We start from the raw sequence: 24,814 nt of genomic DNA on the forward strand, positions 1-24,814 counted from the left end.
TCCTATTGTGAATTTAGTTGATGGCAGCAGACTTATTTTCTATCTGTTTAAACATTGGCAGTTACGCATTCCTACATCTTTTGTTCAAGCTTGGTTTATGAAAGGGTGGTGATGAGCAGTGAGATCTCTTTCTAGCAATAGACAGCTGGCTGTACTGTATAGTGTTGCAGAACTTGGGCCGCTGAATGATGCTTATGTTTTGGTAACTTTTTAGGTTTTAGCATGATGTTCAGTGACGTGATTGCCTTTCTTAAAATCTGGAATCAACTGAAATAGCTTATGCCAGTCTTTCCAGGGTCTGTACAATTTCAGTACTGTTACAGTTGAAGGTAAACATTTCACAGATCTTAGAGGCAAGTAACTGCCATCTTATATTCAAAAAACATACTTTGATTCACATTAAAGACTGAGATAATATAGAAGCATGGTACTTTGATCCCAGTTGATTGCCTTTAGAACATAAATTTTGCTGTATAAATTTTATGAAACTACCTGAAGTAGCAGCCTAATCTGAACTGGATGAAAAGATGATGGAGGTATGCTCATTATTTTTGTAAACTTTCTAATTATGCAAATATATATGCATTAACACCTGGATCCACAGTGTCAAGGTTTTAGATCTGCAGTTAAGTTCTTTAAATAACATTCTACTTCATGGATAGTTTTGTGCTTTCAGGTATCAAAAATTGTTCATTGTTTATCAAAACTGTCTGACTTGTTAAGGTGTCTTTCACAGACTCGAGTTAATGCTGCAGTAGATTTGCTTCCAGCCCTTTTATATCAGAATAATTAATAGCTCTTTAAATAGCTTTCATTCCAGGCTGTAATAAAAATAATTCTGAGATTCACACAACTTAAATTTAATAATTTAATAAATTATTAAATATGAATCTAAAAGAATATTGAATTAGTGACAGAATGTGTGGTTGGGCTTGCGTTTTTTAATCGTAGAAATGGCTATGTTAGAATATTTCAATGTAACTGCACATAAAAATTCTTCAAATAAAGTTAGATGGTTGTGTGTTTTACAGGGCATGACTGGAATCGTAGGTCAAATAATTCTGAAGTTTATTTAAATGTTTCTTAGATTGTCTTGTCATCCTGATGTTGCTGCCTAAACTCCCGAATTAACCAATTCTGATACAGTTAAATCAAGAATGTGCATAGCTTAGGTCAAGATGACCCACCCTCTCAAGTCATCAGACCTGATGAGTGAAAGGACATCTAACCATGGGGGTCAACCTGGGGAAACAAAGAACAGATAACGGTGAGAACACTGTTAGGTAAATTATTCAGGAAGAAGCCTCCAAGTGAGGAAGTTGTGGCTGCAAAAGGGGAGACAAACTGATATAGTAATTGTGATAATGGGAGATGGCGACCTCCAGCTCAAATGGTGCTCACCCCGCCCCCGAAAAAGGGCAGACCCCCGCTTGGGGAGCACACGTGGTAAAAACCTTCAGCCTAGAAACCTTCAGCCGTGCTGTCTGAGGATGTGTGCTAATTGGCGTTAGAAGCAAGAAACTCGTAACCAACCCTGTGTGTGTGAATGGAAATGAATATGTAATACACCATGAATGTGCAAGTGCTCTGCTGTGTATGTGGACCCTCGAGCAACTCGGTGAGCACGCTTGGAGGAAACATTCCCCCACGCTCCCAGCACTGCAATAAACCAATGTTGGCTTTATAAACTATCGTTTGGTTTGGAGAGTTTTCCTGGTTACCATTTTCGGCAACAACCCTACTGATTTGTTTGCAGCTCTGATAAATCTTCCTGGCTAAAAAACAGGCCATGTCTCTGTGTATGCACATTTAGCTGTATGGGACACTAACCTGAAGTGACACTAGAGAACTGGGATGCCTTGTAGTTTTACTTTGGTTGATGGGTGTACGTGTTTCATTAAAGATGTATACTTTTAGCTTTAGGGTGGATAATGATGATAAATGGCAGGGCTGATCTTTCTGTTCCTGGCTTCTATTTGACTCCACCTGGTGATCACTGATTGCTGTGGAAACCACTAAGTGCACCTTCAGTAATGTCACTTTTCCCAGTCTGATGGAGGTTCCAGGCACACTAACACCTCTGTTCAAACAGGCAAGCTCATGTGGAGAAAGCAAGACAGACCTTTGAAACCCCATGGGTTCTGCAGCTATAAATCTATGTTCCACCTTGTCCTTTGAGCTGGAAATCACCAACAGATGTTACTTTGGCAAAAGAAATAGTGATACTACTACAGGGCCCATCAGAGCTGAGAATATATGCAACTGAAATAATAATTAAAAAAAGCTGTCCCACAATAAAATAGAAAACTTCCATTGCAAATGCTCCACTTCAGCTGTGGAAATGATTGCCCTCAAACTGCTATCTTCCTCCCTTAGTCGCTGGTTTTGTAGCTTGTCAGCATGTCTGCATGTCAGATACAACTCACGGAGATAATCGTAAGACTTAGCCAAATGACAAAACCACTTGTTATGCTTTTTTTTCGTACTACACACCATCGACTTCCTTCTCTCTGCTGAGGTATTTCTTGACATAACACTTCCACTTCCTTTCTCCTTTTACATCTTTACCAGATACTGCAGAAGAGTAATTCTCAAAGGTGCTTCAAGTGTTCTGTAACAAAGTAAGCAGTGAGTACATGGCTTGCCTTTCAAAGGTGTAGCAACCCCTAACAGAGTGCAGGGTAACAGCTGGGTGCTCATGTCTCTGAAAAACCAGACAATGCCACCACTACCTGCTGGCATCCCGCAAAAGAAGTTCTAGAGGTCTTCATATACTTATCAGTAGCTGGGAAATGTTTATATTCATTGGAATTGGAAAACAGTGGAAGATTTGAAGCTCTGTACTAGAGAACAAATAAATATTATGAAGTGCAAGTAGAAGAGAATGACCATCTAAACATACCGCATTTTTCATTTGTTTTCTTATGGGGTGTTAGTTCATTACTTTGCACATGTACCTAATGAAAAACATGGTGTTACCAAAAATGGTAACCAGGAAAACTCTCCAAACCAAATGATAGTTTATAATGCCAACATTGGTTTATCCCTCAAGCGTGCTCACCGAGTTGCTCGAGGGTCCACATACACAGCAGAGCACTTGCACATTCATGGTGTATTACATATTCATTTCCATTCACACACACAGGGTTGGTTACGAGTTTCTTGCTTCTAACGCCAATTAGCACACATCCTCAGACAGCACGGCTGAAGGTTTTTACCAGCTGCACGTGCTCCCCAAGCAGGGGTTTGCCCTCTTTTGGGGAGGCTATTTGAGTTGGAGGTCACCATCTCCCACTACCACAATTACCTTTGTCCTACTTCCAGCTAATTTCCTGGGGGTTGCAACACCTTACCAGTTTGTCTCCTCTCACGGGCAGAACTTCCTCACGTGGAGGCATCTCTCTGCATGATTTGGAGAACGGTGTTCTTACCATTATCTGTTCTTTGTTTCTTCCTTGGTTAGAAGTCCTTTCACTCATCGGTTTTGATGACTTGAGAGGGTGGATCGGTGTGACCTAAACTTTGTGTACATACTTGTTTAACATATAGTCAATACAGGAGTTTAGGCAACAGAGCCATGAAAATTTTGTAGCCACTGACAATCCGTTGACCTTAATTTCAGTACTGGTTGGGATGACTTCACTACCGAAGGGCAATATGGCTTTTTTCTGAGGTAAATGGAAAGGGGAACCTTCCTCTCCATGCATAACTGCTGTCTTTACAATGTACTCTCTGGCCCCATTTTGCAGGTGACTGGCCCCTTTTGCGCTCCTTGCTGTCTGCAACTACTTTTTTCCTCCCTGTCCCCATTCCTGCACATTCCTTCATCAGTCTGCACAGCTCCCCTGACCCGCTAGGGTTTGCATTTAATCAGTTGCAACTTTCTGATTTACCTGTGGTTTCTTAATAACCCATCTGTTAGTATGACTGATGAGATCTTTCTTGCCTTTGTTTCTGTTAGTTCATCTGTTGGGTTTGTGTCTCTCTCTGTTCTTGTTTATGGCTTCCCCTTTTACTTATTATTGCCTTTGGTATTAAAAAGGCCCTTGACCAGATACCCTTAAGGGAGCAGAGGCTCTCTCCTGCATACCCTTGCACAAATATGTTTGCCTGTTTTCAAGGAAGTTGAAAGCCTTGCTTCAGTGTAGTTTATCATACCCTGTGACAACTTTATTCTTTACTATCTGAAGCCTTTTTCAGTTTGACTGGAAATGTAGAAGCTTGAAAAAGCCTTGAAAAAATAGATTGATTGGTTTCAGCAAACACAGCCTATTCAGTTTAGCAGTGCTTGACTTCAGCTAATACAGAAACAAAATACTATTCCAGCTGCTCCATCTGTGACTGCACCATCTTACATGTAGGGAAAACTGCAGCTGCTCTCATTGAGGAACTGGAGAGGAGAGTGTGTGTCAGAGGTGAGAAGTAGTTTCTTATGGGCTAGGATGGAGATGGAAGGGGAACAATATGAAATATAAATAGATCAATTCCTTTTCTGTCTTACAAGATTTGGGGTTTTCTCAGACAGCAGTGGGTCTTCAATTACAAAAGCCTAAAACTTGTGTGGGAGAGAACATACCTGCATTAATGAAGTGCATGCCACCTAGTTGAAAATGGGGATGCAAACTTACAATGCTTATTGGTGCAAAGCTGCCTGCACTGAGTCATATTTAAGAACTGAAAAATGAACTGGGGTAATACTAATTCTTTTCTATCCTTGCTAACAGTACTAGCAAGTACTGCAAACTTAACCAGCACATGGGTGAAACTGTCAGATCACTTGTGGGAGCTAGTAGAAGGTGGCACAGGAACAACCTGTTGATAACTTTGGACGTTGAGGAGAGAAGAAGGAAGGTACGTATCTCCGTCCCTTTCTTAGTTAGAGGTTTCTATAAGGGAAGCAGAAATATAAAGCATATTTTCTCTTAAATCTGGAGGGCAAAGGGGGGGATGAGGTGAAGCCTGCTGAATTATTTAGGTCTTTGTGTCACACTGAATGTAAGACAGGATCGCTACCTCAAAGGAGACTTAATCATGCAGCATGAGAGACCTGCTGTACCACTGCAGGGAGCAGGCCAATGGACCTGCTTCTCAGAAGATCTCAAGCCTGATCTGTCCTTTTTGTGAAGGGTAAAAGCTACTTTACACTGAGTGTTTCTGGGAGTGCGGCGATGTCAGTGAAGTTGAACCTTCCTTACACCACCCTGTATGGTGACTAGTTTGCAAGATATCGTCATACTTCTTTTTCTCTCGCTTTGTTATTTTCTGGACTGGTGAATAAGTGTTTTGCCTTTTTTTTCCCCTTCTTTTTCTTTGTTTTTTTTTGTAGTGCCAAAGGTTCCATAGGAAGAATAAGGAGTGTGTCCCCGCTCCGGCAAAGAAGGTAACTGTGCAGTAGTTGAATGTGCTAAGCAGTATGCTGTGGGACAAAAGAGGAGTAATTTGCAACTGTTGGTTTCATTTTGATGAATCTAGGATTTAATCTGTGCTTTTGTGTTTAGCACCTGCCTGCTGTCACTTTTGTTCTGAAGAGCCTGAGTCATGTCACGTGTTGTGAAAGGGCTTGTTAGTTATGCTAAAACAGATTATTAATAACTAAAGTTAATGGAAAGGGAGAAAAGAAACAAAAATCCTTGGTCTTATAGTTGTTGATCCTGAGAGTGTCAGCACTTAGTGGTTAGTGTTTTGATGGTTAACATTGTGATGGCTGGCGTCTCTATCCTCAGGGAGTCTACAATCTGTTTACTTCATATTGGAATGAATGGAATTTTGATATTAATATTTGATATATAGGATTTGATATTTTGTTTAAGGACAGTGAACATAGCTGTTAGTGCTTTATTTCCATATTTCATAGTTTTCTCTGTTTTCCTATAAAATAAAGCAACACTGCCCGTGCTTTATACATAGATTATTAACCCAGTAAAGCTAAAGACCAAAGCTGAGGAAAATAGCCATTAATTTTGACCCTGCTTTGAAAAACCTGAGGCCTTTGTATACAGAGCATTTTATATAGCATTTCTAACATTCACAAAATTCCTTTCCAGTGGCGGTGCTCTGCATTGCTCAGCACACCACAGGTCCTACTAGGGACCCAAAAAAAAAAGAATACTCAGCATGCATATATTTAACAAAATGCAGATTGTTTAATGAATTATCGCACAAGAATCCTCTGGAAGAGGCATCTGGGACACCACTGTCTGGTCTGGCTCAGCCTCCGTAGGCCATTGGTCATGCACTCAAAGGAGATAAATTCTGTCTGCATGGAAACTTTAAATTCCAGTTTGAGTGATCTTTGTATTCCTATGTTTTCCAATAATACAAGAATATATATGGATGTATATATATTTTTGTGATTTCATTTTCTAAATTCCACAAACACAGTAGATAGAAAGTGCTTAGGTTAATGAGTAGGGTGCATAATTTTTACTGAGACTGCAGTGTTGTAACTGCCACAAAGGAATACCTGGCATTTTTGTGATATACCACATATGAACCACAGTATTCAGTCTTAGTATTGATATTTTTTTGTGAACATATTGCATATAGAAAAAACTTATAACAGTTTAACTTTTTAAACTCCTACCTACCATAGTTTGCTTCAAAACTACTAGTGAAATTAATTTCTGCACATACTGTTTTCATAGCAGCCTTTGCTCAGGAAGGTCTCCAGCACCCGTTGTTCTGATTTAACAATTAAAATGCAAACAATTTACAAGTAGTGCGTCTTCCTATGCATTAGCTATGAAGTGTATTATTTTCAGTATAGATTGATATAAAGAAATAATATTCTCAATCAATAAAACCAGGCTTCATTTTAATAAAAGTTTAATTAAAAAAAAAAAAAAGTGCTTGCTTGCTTCCTTCTTTAATCTTTTAACATATTTCAATTTATTCTTATGGTGACATATTGTAAAACCATGACAACAACAAAACCACAGGAGAGGTCTGAGATATCAGGCTACTTTCAGCTAAAATTAAGCTAAAGTAAACCAAAGAGAATACGTGTAACCATAATAGCTGGGTACATCTTTACAGCAACACAAACATTTTTTTAAAGGAACTGTGCTCTCAGTACTTTAAATTTGTCTATACTGGTTTGGAAGCACATCTGTCTCCTGTAACTCTCCTAAGAGGGACAAAAATGTATATCTAGGATCTTCTCTTCCTCTTGTCCTTGTGAAAAACACATTCTGTGTGAACATACATTTATGTACCTATGTACATATTTGAAGAATGGGTGAAATTTCTTCACCAAGGGAATCAAAGATCCCATTTCTTTAGCAAAAGCCATAAGGCTGCCTTTCACCTTAATTTGGTTCATATGCACATGCCAGAACATTTCTTAACTAGCCATCCACCGAACCCTTTCACTCACTTGCGCCACCCACAATTTTCACCTCTCCAAATAACAGCCCCCTTCAAACCTGATTCAGCAATCTTATTTTGCAAGAGGAAAAAATGTCAGTGGAAAGGAATTGTGCGTGAAATACATAATCTTTCAAATGGACTTCACATCTCATTCGTTGCTGCCTTCTGCCATTAGGTGCCTAGAGTTTATACACAGTCCTCCATTAAGTGAAGCTTTTCCAAATGGAGGGTATGAAAGGATCTTTCTATACTCAACAGACATATCTGAACTTGATTTAAATAAGCAGGCCTCCTCCTGTGCTAATTTAGTTTGACAAGGCAGATGCTCCATTTTCAGCTTACAGAGTAACACACTTAACATTTAGAAGTTGATTTATCTCTATGCTTCACCATCACCTTAAAAAACATGTTATAAGAGAGTTCATATACAATCATAGCTCTTGTAATTCGAATGAATGCAAATGTTAGTGTAAACACAAATCTAGACAGACCATTGTTTTTCATTTAGTCTGTTCCTTCTGTGTTCTCAGAGAACAATTTCAATTTTCCACAAAACTTTATTATCCAACTCCACTCATCATTAAACCCCACAAATATTCTTGACTACTTCTGTGACAGCTTCTCATGTTTGGTCTGCTAACTCTTGTACATTTTAATTGCTTTCCAATTCAGTAAAATCTTTTAACTTTTTTATTCTCATATTTGCCCCTGTGGTCTGAACGCAAGACCCTCCCCGCCCCAGACAATTTCCTCAGTGATTTGTAGTAAGTTAGGCTAGGTTGGGTTTTGGTTTTGTCTTTATTTTTTTACTGAACTTTGGACAAGATGCTGACTCCCTCAAACTTATATTACAATTCTCCGATGGGCAAGGCCCAGGTATCACAAATTATCATGAGACTGACACTTGAAAAGGGATCACATACAATTAGTGGCCACTTTATAATGAAAAAAAAAATGTTTTCACCAGCACTTCTCTTTCAAACAGTGTTTAAAGGAGCACTTCCAGTCCTGACAGGCAGTGTGGTGAGGCCTAAAATGTAAACAGCTGCAAAGTGCTCAAACAGCGGGTGTGATATAATGTGATATATTTTTTTGCCTGGGACAGCTACCACTGTGACATTTACGTGCTTCAAAGAAAAAATGGTAAAAGAGCACACCTGATACCTGTTACCAGCTTCACCTTGAAAAAATAACACTTGTGGCATGTTCTGAAAGCCACCTATGTGCAAGTGATCTGCTGGATCCAGTAGATCGCTAGCAGGATGGAGTTTATGCCTCCAGGGATCCTTCACTGGGAGTTACCTCTTGGTAACTCTTGGACTCCCAAAAATTAAACTCTTAACATTAAACTCCAAGCTCTCTCTTGGACTCCTCATTAAGGTTACCAGTAGAAGTGCCTCAGCTGAGGTCCTTCCCACTTGCTGAAATCCAAAGACAAAGCTATTGTGGCTACTGTGCCAAGTCATTAATTTAAAGACTGAAACTGAGGCTATGGATTACAAAACTGGAGCTGAGCCTAGCTCTTGCCTGGTTTTGCCAAGCAGTTGGGCTGATGCTGTGACTGGTTTCTATGGCATTGCATGCAATGCTAGAAGTACCTGGCTCCAGGAACCAGCCCACCAGTGAGGGTACCATTTGGCATGCTGCTGTAGTGGCGGAAAATCCCCATCGAGAAAAAAATCCAGTCACCTGATTAATGATAGGGTTGTTCGGGATTTTTCACATTCTGTAGAGCAAGCACTCCTACCGTCCATGCTCCTTGCGAGTGTCTTTGGTAAGGGGCATTGTCTGCCTCACCAACAGATAGAGTGGCACTGATGCTGCCAAGTCTTTTGCTTCTTTCAATATTGCAAACCACACACCACTTCTGTCTTCTCTGAATTACGTTCTAAACTCACTTGCATATCGCTCTCCCTGAGACACCTCAGAAACTGTGCTGTAATGGAAAGACAAAACAGAGGCAAAGCTGTTGGTAAAATCACTCTGCTAGAAGACACATAGCCCATAATATTTCTTAACTTTTTTTTCCCTGTATAGATGAATCTGATCCACAGGTTCTGTGACTCTGAAGAGTCACTGTTAGAGAAGGTCATTTGGGTGGACTGACGATATCCTATCTCCATCTGCTGCTAGGTCTTAGATGGGGAAGAATGAAGTAGTGTTCGATTGCCCCATCCACTGTGTAGATCTCACAAGCAGGCAGATGGAGGTATAAAACCAGCAGTGGAGCTAGTTGCTTCACTTTTAGAGTGCTGGTGGAGATTGCTGAGGGAAATAATTCAGGTCTGAAACGAAAGGCCTGGAAAATGGGAAGTCAAAGATAAGCAAGTGGCATTGAAACGTCCTTGCTAATAAGCTTAACACAAAAGATATTCAGAGGGAAAATGCTTATGTCACAGGAATTTTTGATAAGGGCAAAAAGAACTAATTTTCAGCAAGACCTTATTTCTTACCTCTTGCCTGAAAAATGCCTTCATACCACACAGCTACAGGGAGGCAATGGCAATGCCTGTGGTTTTCACCAGGAGTCCCAAACCTCCACCCTTGGTTCCAGCAGTCGCAAATAATCAGGATGCTGCCAAGAGGCCAGCCCCTCAAAATCCTACATATGGAGGTAGCTGAGGAGGAGCACAAGGTAAGGTAAATCAAGTCTTCTCCAGGGTCCCTGTGGCTCCTTTTCCCACTGTTTGCATGTGCTGGCTTCTATAACCTACTAAAGGTCTATCAGGGTAAAACTACAAAAGCAGATGGCATATTTAATTTAACGTTTTTATTCTTTCTGACAGGTTTCTGATGTGTAACTTTTGTTAGATTCCTTTGTGCACCTGTACGAAAAATACGAAAAGTCTCAGTTGGTTGTACTAAGTGCAAGATGCTCTTTCTGATTTCATTGTCTTTGGTAAATACCATGTTCTGTTCAAGGCTGCTCTGAAAAAGAAAACAAAAAAGCCAAAGCAGTAAGAAGCCAGGTATTTTACATAGATGAAGTACCAAAAGTAAGGTACTTTATACTCACTACACAAATACTGCTTTCGGCTGTTATACCTGGAGAATATCCCTTATCTTCCATCATCATGGACATTAAAAATCCTAGGGTGTTCTTGTCATAGTCTGAACATATATTATAATCCATAATACAAAGGGGGTTTTCTCAAATTGTCTTTAAACTGTTAAAGCTTTGTGGAAAAATATAGTTTTGATTTATTCGATAGTTCGATATAAAGAACCACTATCAGCTTTATTCCATATCTATCCTTATGTCTCAAAAAAATGTAAAAACAGTATGAAAAAGTGACTTGACTCATTCAGTAGTGAAGGGGAAGTGTGAAGCAAATTTATCTACAGTGTGTAAAAAGGGGGATAGTAAATTGATAGTGCCCTTCAAGTAGGTTATAGTCCTTCAGCATATCTTCAAACTTCCAGAATTGCCTGCTTCAATGTGCTGTTGCTTCCTCAAATACTACCACATATCATGATACTCTCTATATAGCTGATTCCTGGCTGATTATTTGTTCCTTTTATTATATCTCAAGCTTTCAGAATTTTTTTGTATCTTCAGGATTTTATTAATTTTGTGATTAAGTCTATTGCTTAGTATTCTGGAGGGCACAGCAGTTTTACTTTATTATATGCTGAAGAGCTTTCTCTTTGCCAGCTGTATATTTAAGGCCCCTTCATAGATAAGGCTGCATTCTTTATAATTTAAATTGGTGAAATATTTAGTACGTGGCCCCTCAGACAGAGCAAATACTTAAAAGCATAACTAGTGATATACTGTCCCTTCTGACCATTACAACATTAGGAAAGAGACAACCTGTTTTTACAGGTTACGGGTGGGCAGGCTGTTATAATTGCAACCCAACAGAACTGAAGTTTTCTATTGTAATGTACGGGATGGCTACTCCAAAGCTTGGTCAATGGGATGATGGGAATCATTGGACAATAGTATTTGTTGAAATCACAGTAAACTTTTTGGGAGCAATGACCAATGCTTGAAACAGTAGTAGGAGACTTCAAAGGCTGTTGAATCACAGTTAATTAGAGGCCATCTTGCTAGTGTGTCATAATATATAACCAAAGGAAAGGGCAAAGAAACATTTACAGAACAAAGCCTTTGAGATCTTCCACTACTACCCTAAAGACTACCCCTATTCAAGTGATAAAGAAAAAGCTAGACGTCCTTTTTGTGCACCTGTCTAGTGTGCAGGAGTGCTTGAAGATATGTTAAGGTATCATTTCCAGACATGGAAAATCACTTTATAAAGGAAAATTCCCATGGAACCTAAGTGTTTGTTGTGCTGCTAATGAGTTACAGGCTGGTTGCAGACACACACAGCTGAAATTTTGCAGCTATGTCATACGGGAAGTCAGAATAGTTGACAATACTGGTCACTTCTAGGCTTGAAAACCATAGATCAGACTCCATACTCCCGACTTAGCCATTTCAGACCAAGCTAATCAAGATGATAAACTGGTTGAGTCTAGGAGATTTTATTCATATAAACGCCTTCCTTCAATTCATTGGTCCAGTATCAGAATCTGAAAACATATACATTTCTGAAAGCTACCTAATTCAGTACCAGCAAGCACTTCTGAAGCAGCCCACAGTCTTCTAGCAGCACATAATTCACACACCACCAGTCAGAGACTGATGCTTTTTGACATATGAAAGCTGTAATCCCAAGGTTTCAGACAGTTAAAAAGCACTCATTTCTGTCCCTCATGGGAAAAGATCTGACCTTAAAACTATGTCAAGCTTGCAATGGTCTTTTCAGCTTTCAAGAGCTGTTTTGCCTTTGGCCCAAGACTGGAAAAAACAACATTATTGGAAAAAAAACATACAAGCTGACTGGATTAGTAGACAATTGTTCAGCTCTGGGGCTCCCAACATAAGAAGGACATGGACCTGATGGAGTGAGTTCACGGGAGGGTCACAAAGATGATCAGAGGGATGGAGCACCTCTCCTATGAAGACAGGCTGACAGAGTTGGTGTTGTTCAGCCTGGAGAAGAGAAGGCTCCAGGGAGACCTTACAGCAGCCCTGCAGTACCTAAAGGGGACCTACCAGAAAACTGGAGAGGGACTTATTACAAGGGCATGTAGTGATAGGATAAGGGGTAAGGGCCTTAAACTGGAAGAAAGTAGATTTAGGTTAGATATAAGGAAGAAATTCTTCACTGTGAGGGTGGTGAGGCACTGGAACAGGTTGTCCAGAGAAGCTGTGGATGTCCCATCCCTGGAAATGTTCAAGGCCAGGCTGGACAGGGCTTTGAGCAACCTGGTCTAGTGGAAGGTGTCCCTGCCCATGACAGGTGGGTTGGAACTTGGTGATTTTAACCCACCTGAACCCAGGTGATCTGAGTCCCTTCCAACCCAAACCATTCTATGATTCTATGAAAATGTCTGAGCTCCCATGGCCAAGGCTTTTATCTAGGCTAAGGGGTATATAAATAGAGGTGGAATGTGTCTAATTATTGGGCTTTAGAGAGTGTAGTTTTTTCCTGAAAAGATAAACCTTCAGCATAACTTCTTCCCTTTTGAAATATCCAGGCCCAGCTAACGAGATGTCCATATGAAACCTGGGCCAGGCTCTTCTCTGTGAGATAGATGCTTTGATGATATTCACAGAGCAGCTTGCGGCAAACAACCCTAAAATATTACAAGAACAAAGGCAGACTGTCGTGGAGCAGATTCAGCCACATACAACTCTGTCGATGAAGCCCAGAGGACCTCCCTGTGTACTCAGGAGCCAAGGGGAACAAGGGCTCTCCAAAATCCATTTCCATCTGCGTTTCTACCTTCACAGCAGTGCTGAGCTGCAGGTGTAATCACAAGCCTTATGCTAGGCAGGCAGTGAGGCTGGTTTCAGCTGGTGCAGGAGTTTGGGCAGAAAGGCCTGTTTACACCCATTTTCCCCTAAGGTAAGCATGTCTTGGTCATTGGCAGGGGGCAAGCCTTAAAAGCCATTGACACAAGGGACAATGCAAATGCTTGTCTTTAAATTGAAACACAGGGGGTCAAAAAACCTATATACAATGAAAAATTGGTTCAGTTTAAATAGCACGATTTATGCAGCAAGAGTGCCTGAATGTGCCAGAAGTTGGCTGATTTGCATTTGTTACGGATTGCCAGAATGACTTGGAACGCTGTCACCCTCACAATGGTGTCCAGCAGATTGTATAAATTCATCCACAGCATTTCTTCATTTTATAAGTGTTACAGGTAAGTCTTGTGCTTTTGATACTAGTTTTTCAGTCAGGTTTTATTTACTATATTTAAAGGGGAACTGGTCAGTTTTAAAAGGGTAGTTTACATTTGTTCAGGAGGTTAATTTCATGTAAGTGTGGCTTTACAGAGCACAAAATTGTTTCTGTGTTTCCAGAGAGAGTGATGCCACTGTACAGATACCAACGTATATACATTTATGTTGAAGTATTCTGTTAAGGGAAGGTTGGTGGCTTAGCAAAAGGTCTTAACCTTCTGATCTGTCATGTAAGGGACAAAATGTCTGAACTCCTGAATTACCAAACTCTGATTCAGTGTTTAGCTATACGTTACACAAATCTGTGCACAAAGTTTAGGTCAAGCTGACTCTCAGGTTGTCAAAACTGATTAGTGAAAGGACTTCTAATCAAGGGAGTCAACCTGGAGAAACAAAGAACAGATAATGGTAAGAACACCGTTCTCCAAATCATGCAGAGAGATGCCTCCACGTGAGGAAGTTCTGCCCGTGAGAGGAGACAAACTGGTAAGGTGTTGCAACCCCCAGGAAATTAGCTGGAAGTAGGACAAAGGTAATTGTGGTAGTGGGAGATGGTGACCTCCAACTCAAATAGCCTCCCCAAAAGAGGGCAAACCCCTGCTTGGGGAGCACGTGCAGCTGGTAAAAACCTTCAGCCGTGCTGTCTGAGGATGTGTGCTAATTGGCGTTAGAAGCAAGAAACTCGTAACCAACCCTGTGTGTGTGAATGGAAATGAATATGTAATACACCATGAATGTGCAAGTGCTCTGCTGTGTATGTGGACCCTCGAGCAACTCGGTGAGCACGCTTGGAGGAAACATTCCCCCACGCTCCCAGCACTGTAATAAAGAATGCCTGCCTTCTAAAACTTCAAGTCTTAGAGGGGTTTTCTTCATTACCAACTTTGTGGTATCAAAAGATAGAACGAAACTATGTTGCATAAATGAAAGTTTAACCTCAAAACCAGATGTCAATTTCCAGCATTTTAATTGCAAAAATTGAAAGAGGAAAACATTTACTAAATAATGATGATCAGATTGAAAATATGTAAGAGCCTGACGCTCAACACTAATGCAGCATACTAATACTGTTGCTTTAGCAGTAGCATCTATTCAGGTCCACAGGCAACTTGTGTGCTATAAGACCTGTCATGATGAGCTGTGAAACAAATGGGGTAGAGCAGAGCTCTGGAAAAAAAAAATGCATTTAGGATATGGAACTTTCCTCTGATATAATTTAGCAGCCATGAAGACTGCTAGCAGTAGTCTTCAAAATTTTAGGAACGTAACAGTGTAAGGTAGGTCAGGAGGGACCTCTACAGGTCATGTCCTTCCTAAAGCAGGGCAAATTTAGATCACATTCAGGCCTAACTGCTGTCTTATTTTGAGAGAAGAAGGATGACAAGTGTTTTACTTAGTGTAACTATCCAAGAATCAGTAGCTGTTGAAGTCTCTCAGACGCATTCTGTACACCCTGAAGAGTGGTAAGCTGGGGCTATAGCAGGGCCATATATGGATGCCATAGAAAAGAAGAAGGGGGACAGACATCACCTCCAGGTTTTGTTGTTTTCACTACAAAAGTTACAAGGTTGATAGATGTGTCCAGGATTGGAGAGAAAAACACCAGTGAATGAAATCCATTAGCATAGGAGGGAAAAAAAAATAATAAAGTGTTGCAATGTATTAAATATAGAGGAGAGGAATCTGGTAGCAGTTGTCTGAACCACAAAGCTCACTCATATTTTCTTAACTTCTTCCTTCTTCTTCAACAACATTTTTTTCATACTCTCATTTTCAAAGTCTTCATTTGCGGAGTACTGCAGCATTTTAGATAGGATATAAAAGTATGCCTGTGTGTACAGAGTGGCTGAACCATACCATAACAGGGTGCTACTACCTATAATAACTGCTATCCTATTACCAAGAACCAGAAAGTCTCTTTTGGGTGTCTGTTTGGAAGGGGAAAACCAGAAGTATATTATATTATATATTTTTTATATATATAAAAATCATTATATTCCAAACTAACACCATGCTATCATAGTGACTAATTACAAGCCTTTATATGTGCAGATTACTTATGATAGTTTGCAGTGGTGCATGCCTAAACACTTGGCAGGCAGTTACCACATTCTCGGAAGAGACAAACTCACAATACTGTTAGAATGTACCAATTTATGTTACCAGTACTACAGTTCAGCATTAGTTGTTAGGCATCTTAAAGACTCCTACCTTTTTAAAAAAAAAAATAAAACTGAAAAGTCATTAGCAGGGGTCCTCAAACTTTTTTACCAGGGGGCCGGTGCGTGGATGCAGTGGCAGGCAGCCATCTGCGGCTGCTTGGTTTCCCCCCCCAGCCCCCGGCGGGGAGGGGGGGGGGGGGGCGGGGGGTCTGTAAATACCGGGGGCCGGATCGAGGACCCTGGGGCGCCGTATCTGGCCCGCGGGCCTAGTTTGAGGACCCCTGGTCATTAGGTACTAATGTGGGGGTGGGGCAGGTGTATTTCTTCTGCTAGTTCCTTTAGGTTATGAGCGTCGAGCCGTATTGATTTAACGACCATACAATGCAAAGCACTGTCTTGAGGAATTTGGGATTTTGTTTGCGTGCGTGGTGGCATCGTGAGGCAGGGGCGCACGGAGAGCGGCAGCTTGCAGAAGCAGTTACAGTGGCTGTTGCAGCCTGGGCTACAGGAGCGGCGTGAGAGCTAGCGCTGTGCGTGCGTGTGCACACATGCGGACAAGCAGCCCTCTGCCAGGGACGAGGCACTGCTGAGAACCGTACAGCGGGCGCAGCTCCCGCGGGCTGCGGCACGCTGCGGGGAGGCTCCTGCCGCCTCACAGGCAGCCCCGGCACACCTACCCGGCACCCGGCAGCTCCGCGGGGGCAGCCCGGCCCTCCCCGCCGGGGCAAGCCGCGTCTGCGGGACCGTGCGACAGGGGAGGTCCGCGTCCTGCGGCGCCTCCCCGCTCTGTGCTACCCGGGCAAGAACTGCCTCCGCGCCGCCCGAAAAGCGGCGCTACTCGGCGCCGGGCGCCTCCGGGAGGGTTGGGACCGCCGCGCGGCTACCGCCGCTCCCCGCCCCGGCTCCCCGCGGCCTGCGGGGCGGAGGGAGCGGCGCGGCGGGGCGGGCGGTGCTGACGCGGGGGGCGGCGCGGCGCGGCGCGGCGGGAGGGGCCGGGCCGGGCGGTGCTGGCGGCGGCAGGAGGAAGATGGTGGCCGCGGGAGGAGCGGCTGGCTGCCGGGCTGCTCGCCCCGCGCTGCGCTGCCACCCCCGCCGGAGCCGCCCTGCGTGCTGAGGAGGCGGCGCGGACCCGCACCAGGTGCGGAGAGGCCGCGGCCGGGAGCGGTCGGCGGGGTCCGTCCCCTCCCGCCTCGCCGTTGGGTGGCGGGGAGGCCGGTGGGCCCGCGGGCGGGGGGGGTGGAGGTGACGGGCGGGGGGGGGGCGGCTAGCGCACTCCCGCGCTCGCTGCGCCTGCCGGTAGCGGGGACTGCGGCCGGGGGCTGCGGCGCGCCGCGGGCGGAGGGAGACGCCGCACCTGCCCCGGGCTGCGGGGAGCGGCGCCAGCGCCTGCATGGATGCCTCGGCTCCAGCCTCCGGCGGGCAGCTACGTGCTATCGCTCTTTTTATCCATTTAATTATGTCATGTAATGTTGGCGGGGCACGCGTGGAATAATAGTGGCTGGAGCTGTGCGTACCCTGGTGCACTGGGTTTGCTGGTTGTGATGTTTTTAATCCCCCCTCCCGTCCCCCCCCGCGTCTTTTCAGTGCTGGGAAGGGAGAGGCGCGGTGGGCTGTGTGTGCGTGCGTGTGTTTCGCAGTGGTCGATGGAGCGGTGGCGGTGGCAGCGGGACGGAGCACAGCCCTGCCCCGCAGCAGGCGGTGCCGGGCGCTGCGGCCGCGTCCCGCTTTGCAGAAGGGAACCCAGCGGGGCCTGGGTCTTCTCGTCCCCTCTGCGGGGTGCCCGAGCTGTCCGTTCTGCCCTCCCGCCCAGGCCTCGGGGGGAGGTGACATCTGCTGCCATCACCTACTGGTTTCGGGGAACGGAAGGCATCCTCATGTTTTCTTCCCGGAAAGGCAGTTTGATACCGTGATTGCCTAAATCGCAGTCATGATCAGTGCAGCCATATGTGCTGCTGCGTTCTGGAAGGATCAGTGTTAATAGGAGCAATTTACCAAGACTCGTTTTGTTTGCCATCATCGACAAATCAGCCTTTTAAGAGAGATGGGAACTTGGGCCTAGGCTGGAAAACTGTAACATCTTTTTGCTTTTCCCTGTTGCGGCTTTTTTGGGCTGTGGGGTTGCAGTTTGCTTGAGAGAGAGCACGTTGCAGATCCAGCCGTTTTCATAGCTGCTGAGAAGCTAGGAGGCAGAGATGTTTGCCTCTCTGTGTATTAGGAGTGAGCTAACGTGGGTGTAGGGCAGCAGATCGGGCATGGAGCGTTTCTCTTGTCTTTGACATGCATCATGTTGTGCCCACTGAGAAGAGTATGCTCATGTTGCTGCCATTTTGCACCTGCTCTGCGACTGCAGCCCATGAGGTCCCAACCAACTTCTCCTGGAAAATATTCCAGTCACAGTACTCCGGGTTCTGCTGCATTGCTGTTAAATCCCGGGCTGGCTGCACCTGCCTTTGCAGCCCATGGTAGGAACAAGCACATGATGCCTGATTTTCCCAAACAACGACAGGGATGTAGAATATTTTTATTCTCTAGGTGCTATGTTCTAGTGATATGCAGATAACCAAAAGTGAGGTGTGTGTTTACCTTTTGCTGTAATGGTGGTGGGGGAAGGGTACACTGCCTGGAAACACTGTTTGGGAGTGAGGGAGAACAGTTACAGGTGAATTCTGTGCGTCTGTGTGTATTTGTATTGAAAAATTTAGTGTCCAGTAAACAATAATAGAAGACTCCAGGAAACTCTGCAAAAGCAGAAAATTTAGCATTCTAAAGCACCTTGGGACAGACATTGTGGATGTCTAATGAGTGAAATACAAACCTGAGTGAAAGACAACTTGCCTTGGTTGGAAAATGTGATCTGAGATTGAGAGATCTATGAGCTTTTAGGCCAAACTGTTTCCACAAAGTAATGGCCGTTCAAGGTTGGCAGTGTAGTATGCATCATATTGCTCTAAGTTTTCTTGGATGTTTCTAGTTATAGCTTGGAGCAATACTTTTATCTTACATTAATGCATTGTCCTCACTTAAAATAGCACATTTTCTGGCTACTGTGTTCTCTTCTAACGGATGCAAGGCCATCCTTTTGGAACGCTATTAAAATAAAGGTATTCACTCATTAGCCCTTTGGGTTATAAAATGTAAGAATGCTGAGAAGGTGACTTGGTACGTCTAGGTAGATAGAAAAAGATAGTTTTGGTGTGTTGGAGGGGAGGCAGAGACACCAAAGCTTTTTAGGATACAAAGCTCTTTTGGTTACTGAATTTTCACAATTTCTTGAGTTAATAATTTAATTCTCAGTCATTTGTTTATGGTAAGTTTGCAATCCTACTGTATTGTTGGGAAGAGTGTAAATGCATTCCCGATTTTTGATTTATTAAAACTGTCTTCATGTGTTTAATCCATAGGAAGTAATGCTTGAGAAAAATTTTCTTTATGCTGGATGGGGTGGTGGATGTCAGAGGTGAAAATCTTGGTGTACTCCATTGTGCCCTTATTTTTGTGGGGCAAGGAAAGTGAGTGTGGATTTTTAGAGGTAAGCCTGAACATCTTCTTTGGTCTGCATGGATGTGAAGACTCCATAATGCTTTGAAATCAGTGGCTACGAATTTTGAGGCTAAAGTTTGTCTCACCTGTCTTACAAGCAGAACTACCCAGAAGCCTGAGTTCTTTGCATATGACATTTGAGTAGATTTTGATTGGACCAGGAACTGGCTGCTGACTTCTTTGATATCATTTTAAGCCACAGTCACATGCACTGCTTATGTTCTTAAACTTTGAAAGCCTGCAATATGAGGATTATATGCATCTTTGAAAGGTAGTTAACATTCTCTTTTTATAAGTTGTGCCTACTGGTGCTAGAGCTGACATGAAAGCCATGTGGGTGCGAAGAAATGGAATCTCCTTTCCAGCTGCACACAAATTGCCTGCTATTGATCATAGCTGTTCTGGATTTATATGAGATTATGAATTAGATGTCAGACTTTTCTCTTATGTCCAAAAAAAAAAACCAAAAACCAATAACCGCCCCCCCCCCAAAAAAAAAAAAATAAATAGAGGTGCTTAGGATAGGTTAATGCACGGTGTCCATAGGCAGTGCAGCTTGGTTAATTGAAGCTTAACTTCAAACAAGAGCCTATTATTGTAGATTTAAGTCAAGCTTTGATGTTCCGGTAATGCATTCGTAAATGTGTTTTTCTGGTTTCACAGAAGGTGAAGATTCCTGCATAATGAGACATCTAGCAAACAACCCTCTGCTCATTTATTTCTAATAGTTTTTCTGTAATACATATTGTATAGGGGTTAGAGGTTTCTGAAAAACAGATTGATTGTTTTTGGTTTAAAGTATTGATTAATCTGGTAAGCCAGCTGCTCAGAGCAGTGTCATAGTATTTGTTTCCGTTGCATGAGACTGTGTTCTAAAAAAGTTGTTACGTTTGTTGCTTTACTGAAGGAGCCTGGGGAAACATCTTTATTTGCCACTTTCACATATGCAGGCAAATAATGATGACAATACTTGTCCTAATTCTGAATTAATAAGTACAGGAGCAGCATAATGGATACATGACATAATGTAGCTGACAGAGAATTTAGCTGAGGATACGCTAGGACCATAGGATGGTGTTTTTACGCTAGCCCCTTTCTGCTGCAAAAGGTCCATCTGGACGTGGGAGGAGGAGTGGGAATGGGAGTACAAACCTGCTTCCCAGGAGCCAATAGGGAGATGCTGCTGGGAAGGTGAAATCTCACCTGGCCTGTCATGTTGTCCTTACAAGATCATGTCCTGTGCTGTGTTCTGTCTAATTACAAGTATTTACTGGGAGAAATTTCCATCATCCAGTAAGTCTGTATAAGCAACTGTTTATGAATAAGCAGTGAGGTTTTTGTGCATCGTCAAGGAAACTAGTGAAAGAAGTGGATTACAAGTATTCAAAACAATAAATAGTCTAGGTGAGGTAGACCACACTGGGAGCCTCTGCCTAGTGAAAGGAGGAGCAGGTGTTCTGTGACATTTAGCCAATCATTTCAGAACATTAAGTGTTTAATTTATTTTTTTTAGACAGGTACCCTCCCTCCAGGCTGTCCAACACGTTATTGGATTATCTATATGGTCTGTCAAATCTTGCTTATAAGCCAGCAATTAAGCGTTACTTGCTTCTTTCTTTTTAATGAGCACTTCAACAAAAATGACTTTCTGTAAGAAGATGACCACGTTGTCACCTCTCTGAGGAAAATGTGAGAGTAGGGAGTGAGAGACTTCATTAAAAGTCTGTGGGTGAATGTGACAGATGAGAAGTACATCCTGGGAATTTGGGCTGAATCCTTTTAGTAGTAATTTCTTTTTTCAACTAATTAAACTCTTCTGAACCTCTGTGGCACCCTTTTTCTCCGTCAAGAGTATCTCTGCTGAATTTGATATTCAAACTTCAAACCGTAAAAGGTGAGCATGGATCAGGAAAACACCATGGCAGCGGGGCTATGGACTCTACCAAACTTGGCCACCTGCTACCAAGATCGATTGAGCAACCAGCCTACATAAACTCACTTTATTTTTTCCATGCTATGAACATGTATCAGGGGAAGAACTGCCTTTATATGGGTGGCTAAGGTACTGGTTCAATACCTAGGAGATACAGGTTTGGTGCCCTATATTGATCTGGATAAATAATTTTGTTTATCTGCAGTTACTTTCATTTTTGTACGTTAAGTGAAACGGTTTCTGATTGTTGCTCTTCTGGTGGTAATTCAGAATTATTTTTTTTTTACCAGAAACACACTTTTCACAAAAATTGGTGGGTATTTGGGTGAGCAAGAGCTTAGGGGCTGGGGTAGAAGAAGGTAATTTTAAATAGGAGGAGGAAAAAATCAGAACATAATGAAAGATTTGAAACATACAAGAATGTGACTTTTTTTTCCGAACATATGCTTAGGTTTTATTTGTGGATTTTAAAATTTTATTTATTCTGATATATAAGTTGCAATTCTCATTGACAGTGTTACTGTTACCAGGTATTTCTATAGCGTCTGTACTGATGGGACTTTGATCATGTTTGAAATCTTGGTGCTTTGGAAACCTTAAATGTAACTCTTCTTCAGACTAAATAAATTTAAATTAGAAAAAAACATTTTTAAAAGAACAACTGAGAGTAGTATCTGAAAAAGCTTCTGCCAGAACAAGGGGAGGAAGTGGAGAGTAAAAGCCCTTGCTCTAGGTCTTCCCCAGGCTAATGTAAGCAGAATGCTTTAACTAACGGTCTTGAAATACGAACAGGCAAACCCAGTAGTTTTCTGTATGTTGGCTGTGTCAGGTGAATTTTGAGAGGGTGAGTGCTGCTTCCACTGTTGGAAGAGGCAGTTGGTGTGCTTTGTGTGATGTGTGTGGGGAGCTGAGGTTATTTTTCTTCTCTTCTCTTAACAGCTTTCTTACACCAGCTTTTTTATGATCATAGAGTAACTTGAGTTGGAAACGATCCCTAAATGCCATCTGATCTAAGCTCAGCTCAAACTGGGTGACTAATGCAAGGGATGCACATGCCATGTTTGCAGCTCTTGGCTTAATTAAAGCATGAAGCTCCGAAACCAAAGTGCCGTGCCTCTTGTGAGTTTCAGACACAAGAGTGTGGAGAAGCTTTAGCTTACCACCCCTCAGGATGGGCATGGCTGCTGGAGGCAAGCCTTCCTCCAGCCTGCCTTCCTCCTCTGCCGGCTGAACTGCCATGCAGAGAGCTGCTCCCTGCCGCCGCTGCTGGGGCAATAGGATGTTGGAGTGAAGAGCATCTACAGTTTAAGGGAAATGGCAATTACCTCCAGATGTGTGCTGGCTTTTAAGTCCGTCTTACTGTAATCATTCCACCCAGGAACAGGCTGAAATACAGGTGTATTTGCTGTATTAGCTTATCTAATAACCTGGTATTTTTTTTTCCTTTTTCTTTTTTTAAATTTGATTTTTAAAGTGATCAAACTGGAGAAAAGTAATATCCGGAATTTAGAGAACATTTTCTTGCGTTAAATTATGTTGCAACAGTTTCAAAATTAGAACACTATTTTTTTTAAATGAAAGATTTATTAAGCAGCGTTCCTAATAATTACGTGCTGTGCAATCACCTTTTACCTAATGAAGAAAATCTCCTCCAGTGACTTTGTGGAGAGCTGGCAGAAACTTGTATTAAATAAAAAAGTCAGTGTAAAACCAGTCTGTAGCTTTATAATTACATTGCATTTTCAGTGGACATTTTACATACCCTTTCCACAAATTTCTTTTGTATTTATGATATCCACAGCTATTGTACCTTTTGTCCCAGAGTGATAAATAAGTATGAACTCAGGGTTCTGCTCTCACTCAAGAATTACCTTCCCTTGCTAATAAATGATTAATGTAATCCACTTATGAGATTGCTGTGACATCATTCAGATTTTGGCATGCTTAATTTTGTTTCATAACAGTGACAAAATCCCAAAGTCCTTGAAAGTTTCTTTATGCAGGACCATGCTAGGGCTGTGAGGAGCATGGGAGAGACATTTGAGCTTGGTGCCTTCTTGGCAAGAAATTGGGCATCGGTCTGAGGGGACAGTGCCGTACTTAATAATGTTGACTCTGCATGAGCTTCAGCATCCAGGTTTTAGACTTTTAACTACAGCCTTATGAGAACTAGCCTGACTGCTTAGCTCTAAAGTCTTGTCCAAGTTGGGCGGTTTTACTGGGTTGTAGTTTGAGTGCAGCATCGTATTTGGAATCAGCAGGTTTACTTCCAGTGAAAGTTGAGTTAGGGACTTCACATACTCTCACATATCTTTTTATTTTGCTACCTAGGAAAACTATGAAGACTGAATGTCTTTATTTCAGCTTAGGTCAAGCTGTGTTTGAATGCAAATTTAAAGGCAGTTAATGCTACAGAAAACATGTATATTTTAGGAGCTGCACACATTTAATGTTTCGATAGACAATACGTTGAAACATTCTGGATTCAAATTAACTATTTTATTAAAAAGAACTTGTATCTCTAGTTAGTGACTGACGATTATGTCTGGGTTTGGAGCCAAGATATCCCAGCCTCTTGAACAAAATTTTTGTCTTAAGGAAAGCCAAATGAGTAAGCTGGAAGGAGAGGAGAAGAATAAATTGATCGGAGGTCTATAAGCTGCCTTATTTTATCACTATCACTGCTTATTTTAGATAAAAAGTAGTCTCGGTAATTTATCAGGTAACTCGCTGGGTTACATTACTTATTGCAGGTGACACAGAGCTGAGGTCTTCTGCTGCACTGGGATCCAATTGTTAGCTGCTGTCGACCAGGAATAACAAAACATTTCCTAGAGGAGATCTGATTCTCTGTCAGACCCCCCTCAGGATAATGACCTTCTGATGGCCAATAGAGGCATTTGGAACTGAGTGGCAGTGCAGAAATACAGTTGTGTGAAAAGTAAATACGAAAAGCACAATCCTGTTTTTTATGCTGTTAATATTTCTATAGTCAGTCAATTTTCAAAAAACCTGATAGTTCTCTACTCCTGAAATAGTTGCCCTTTGGTGATTCTCTAGGAGTTAAAAAGTGTGACTTAACAGTACTTTTTGTGCATGGCGCAAAGGCAATTTTTATATGTCACATTTCTGGTATGCAAATTCAGATCTTTTGGGAAATGCTTTTTCTTCAGCACCTTTATCCATGAAGATAATGACTTCTTAGGTAGAGGTCCAAAGATATATTTGATTTTTTATTTGATTTTTTTTCCCTTCCAGTATATAACAGTGTTGAAACGTGAGCAGTTCACAACGCGGTTTTGATCTGCAGTGTTAATCTCTGCGTTTCGGTCTTGTAACCTGTGGCATCCACAGATGCTGTGGTGCAGGTTTGTATACATACACTAGGTACACTCTGGGTAACAGAACAGCAGAAACAGCAGTAAGGTAAGAATTTCTTTTTTATTAAGAAACAGCACTTCATTTATTTGGAAAAGGAAGACTTTCTCAACTGCCTGTCCAAGAGCCATGTGTTTTCAAACGACCGAGTGTGTAGAACAGTGACTTTAG

At 42.3% G+C, this 24,814-nt stretch overlaps 1 protein-coding gene across 3 annotated transcripts in view; it reads left to right on the plus strand.

Annotated features, from left to right (window-relative positions):
• Positions 1 to 10: 10 nt before the first annotated feature.
• The window catches only part of APBA1 (amyloid beta precursor protein binding family A member 1), a 110,083-nt gene continuing 85,279 nt past the window's right edge, over positions 11 to 24,814 (plus strand). For 2 of the 3 annotated variants that reach the window (XM_080371694.1, XM_080371693.1), the window contains exon 1: positions 11 to 16,930. The gene's annotated coding sequence lies outside the window, so the exon portion shown is untranslated. The remainder of the gene's footprint in view (positions 16,931 to 24,814) is intronic. The other variant, XM_080371692.1, reaches the window with a different exon arrangement.

Source organism: Falco punctatus (genome assembly GCF_963210335.1).
Source record: "Falco punctatus genome assembly, chromosome: Z".
In the NCBI taxonomy this organism is placed as follows: Eukaryota; Metazoa; Chordata; class Aves; order Falconiformes; family Falconidae; genus Falco; species Falco punctatus.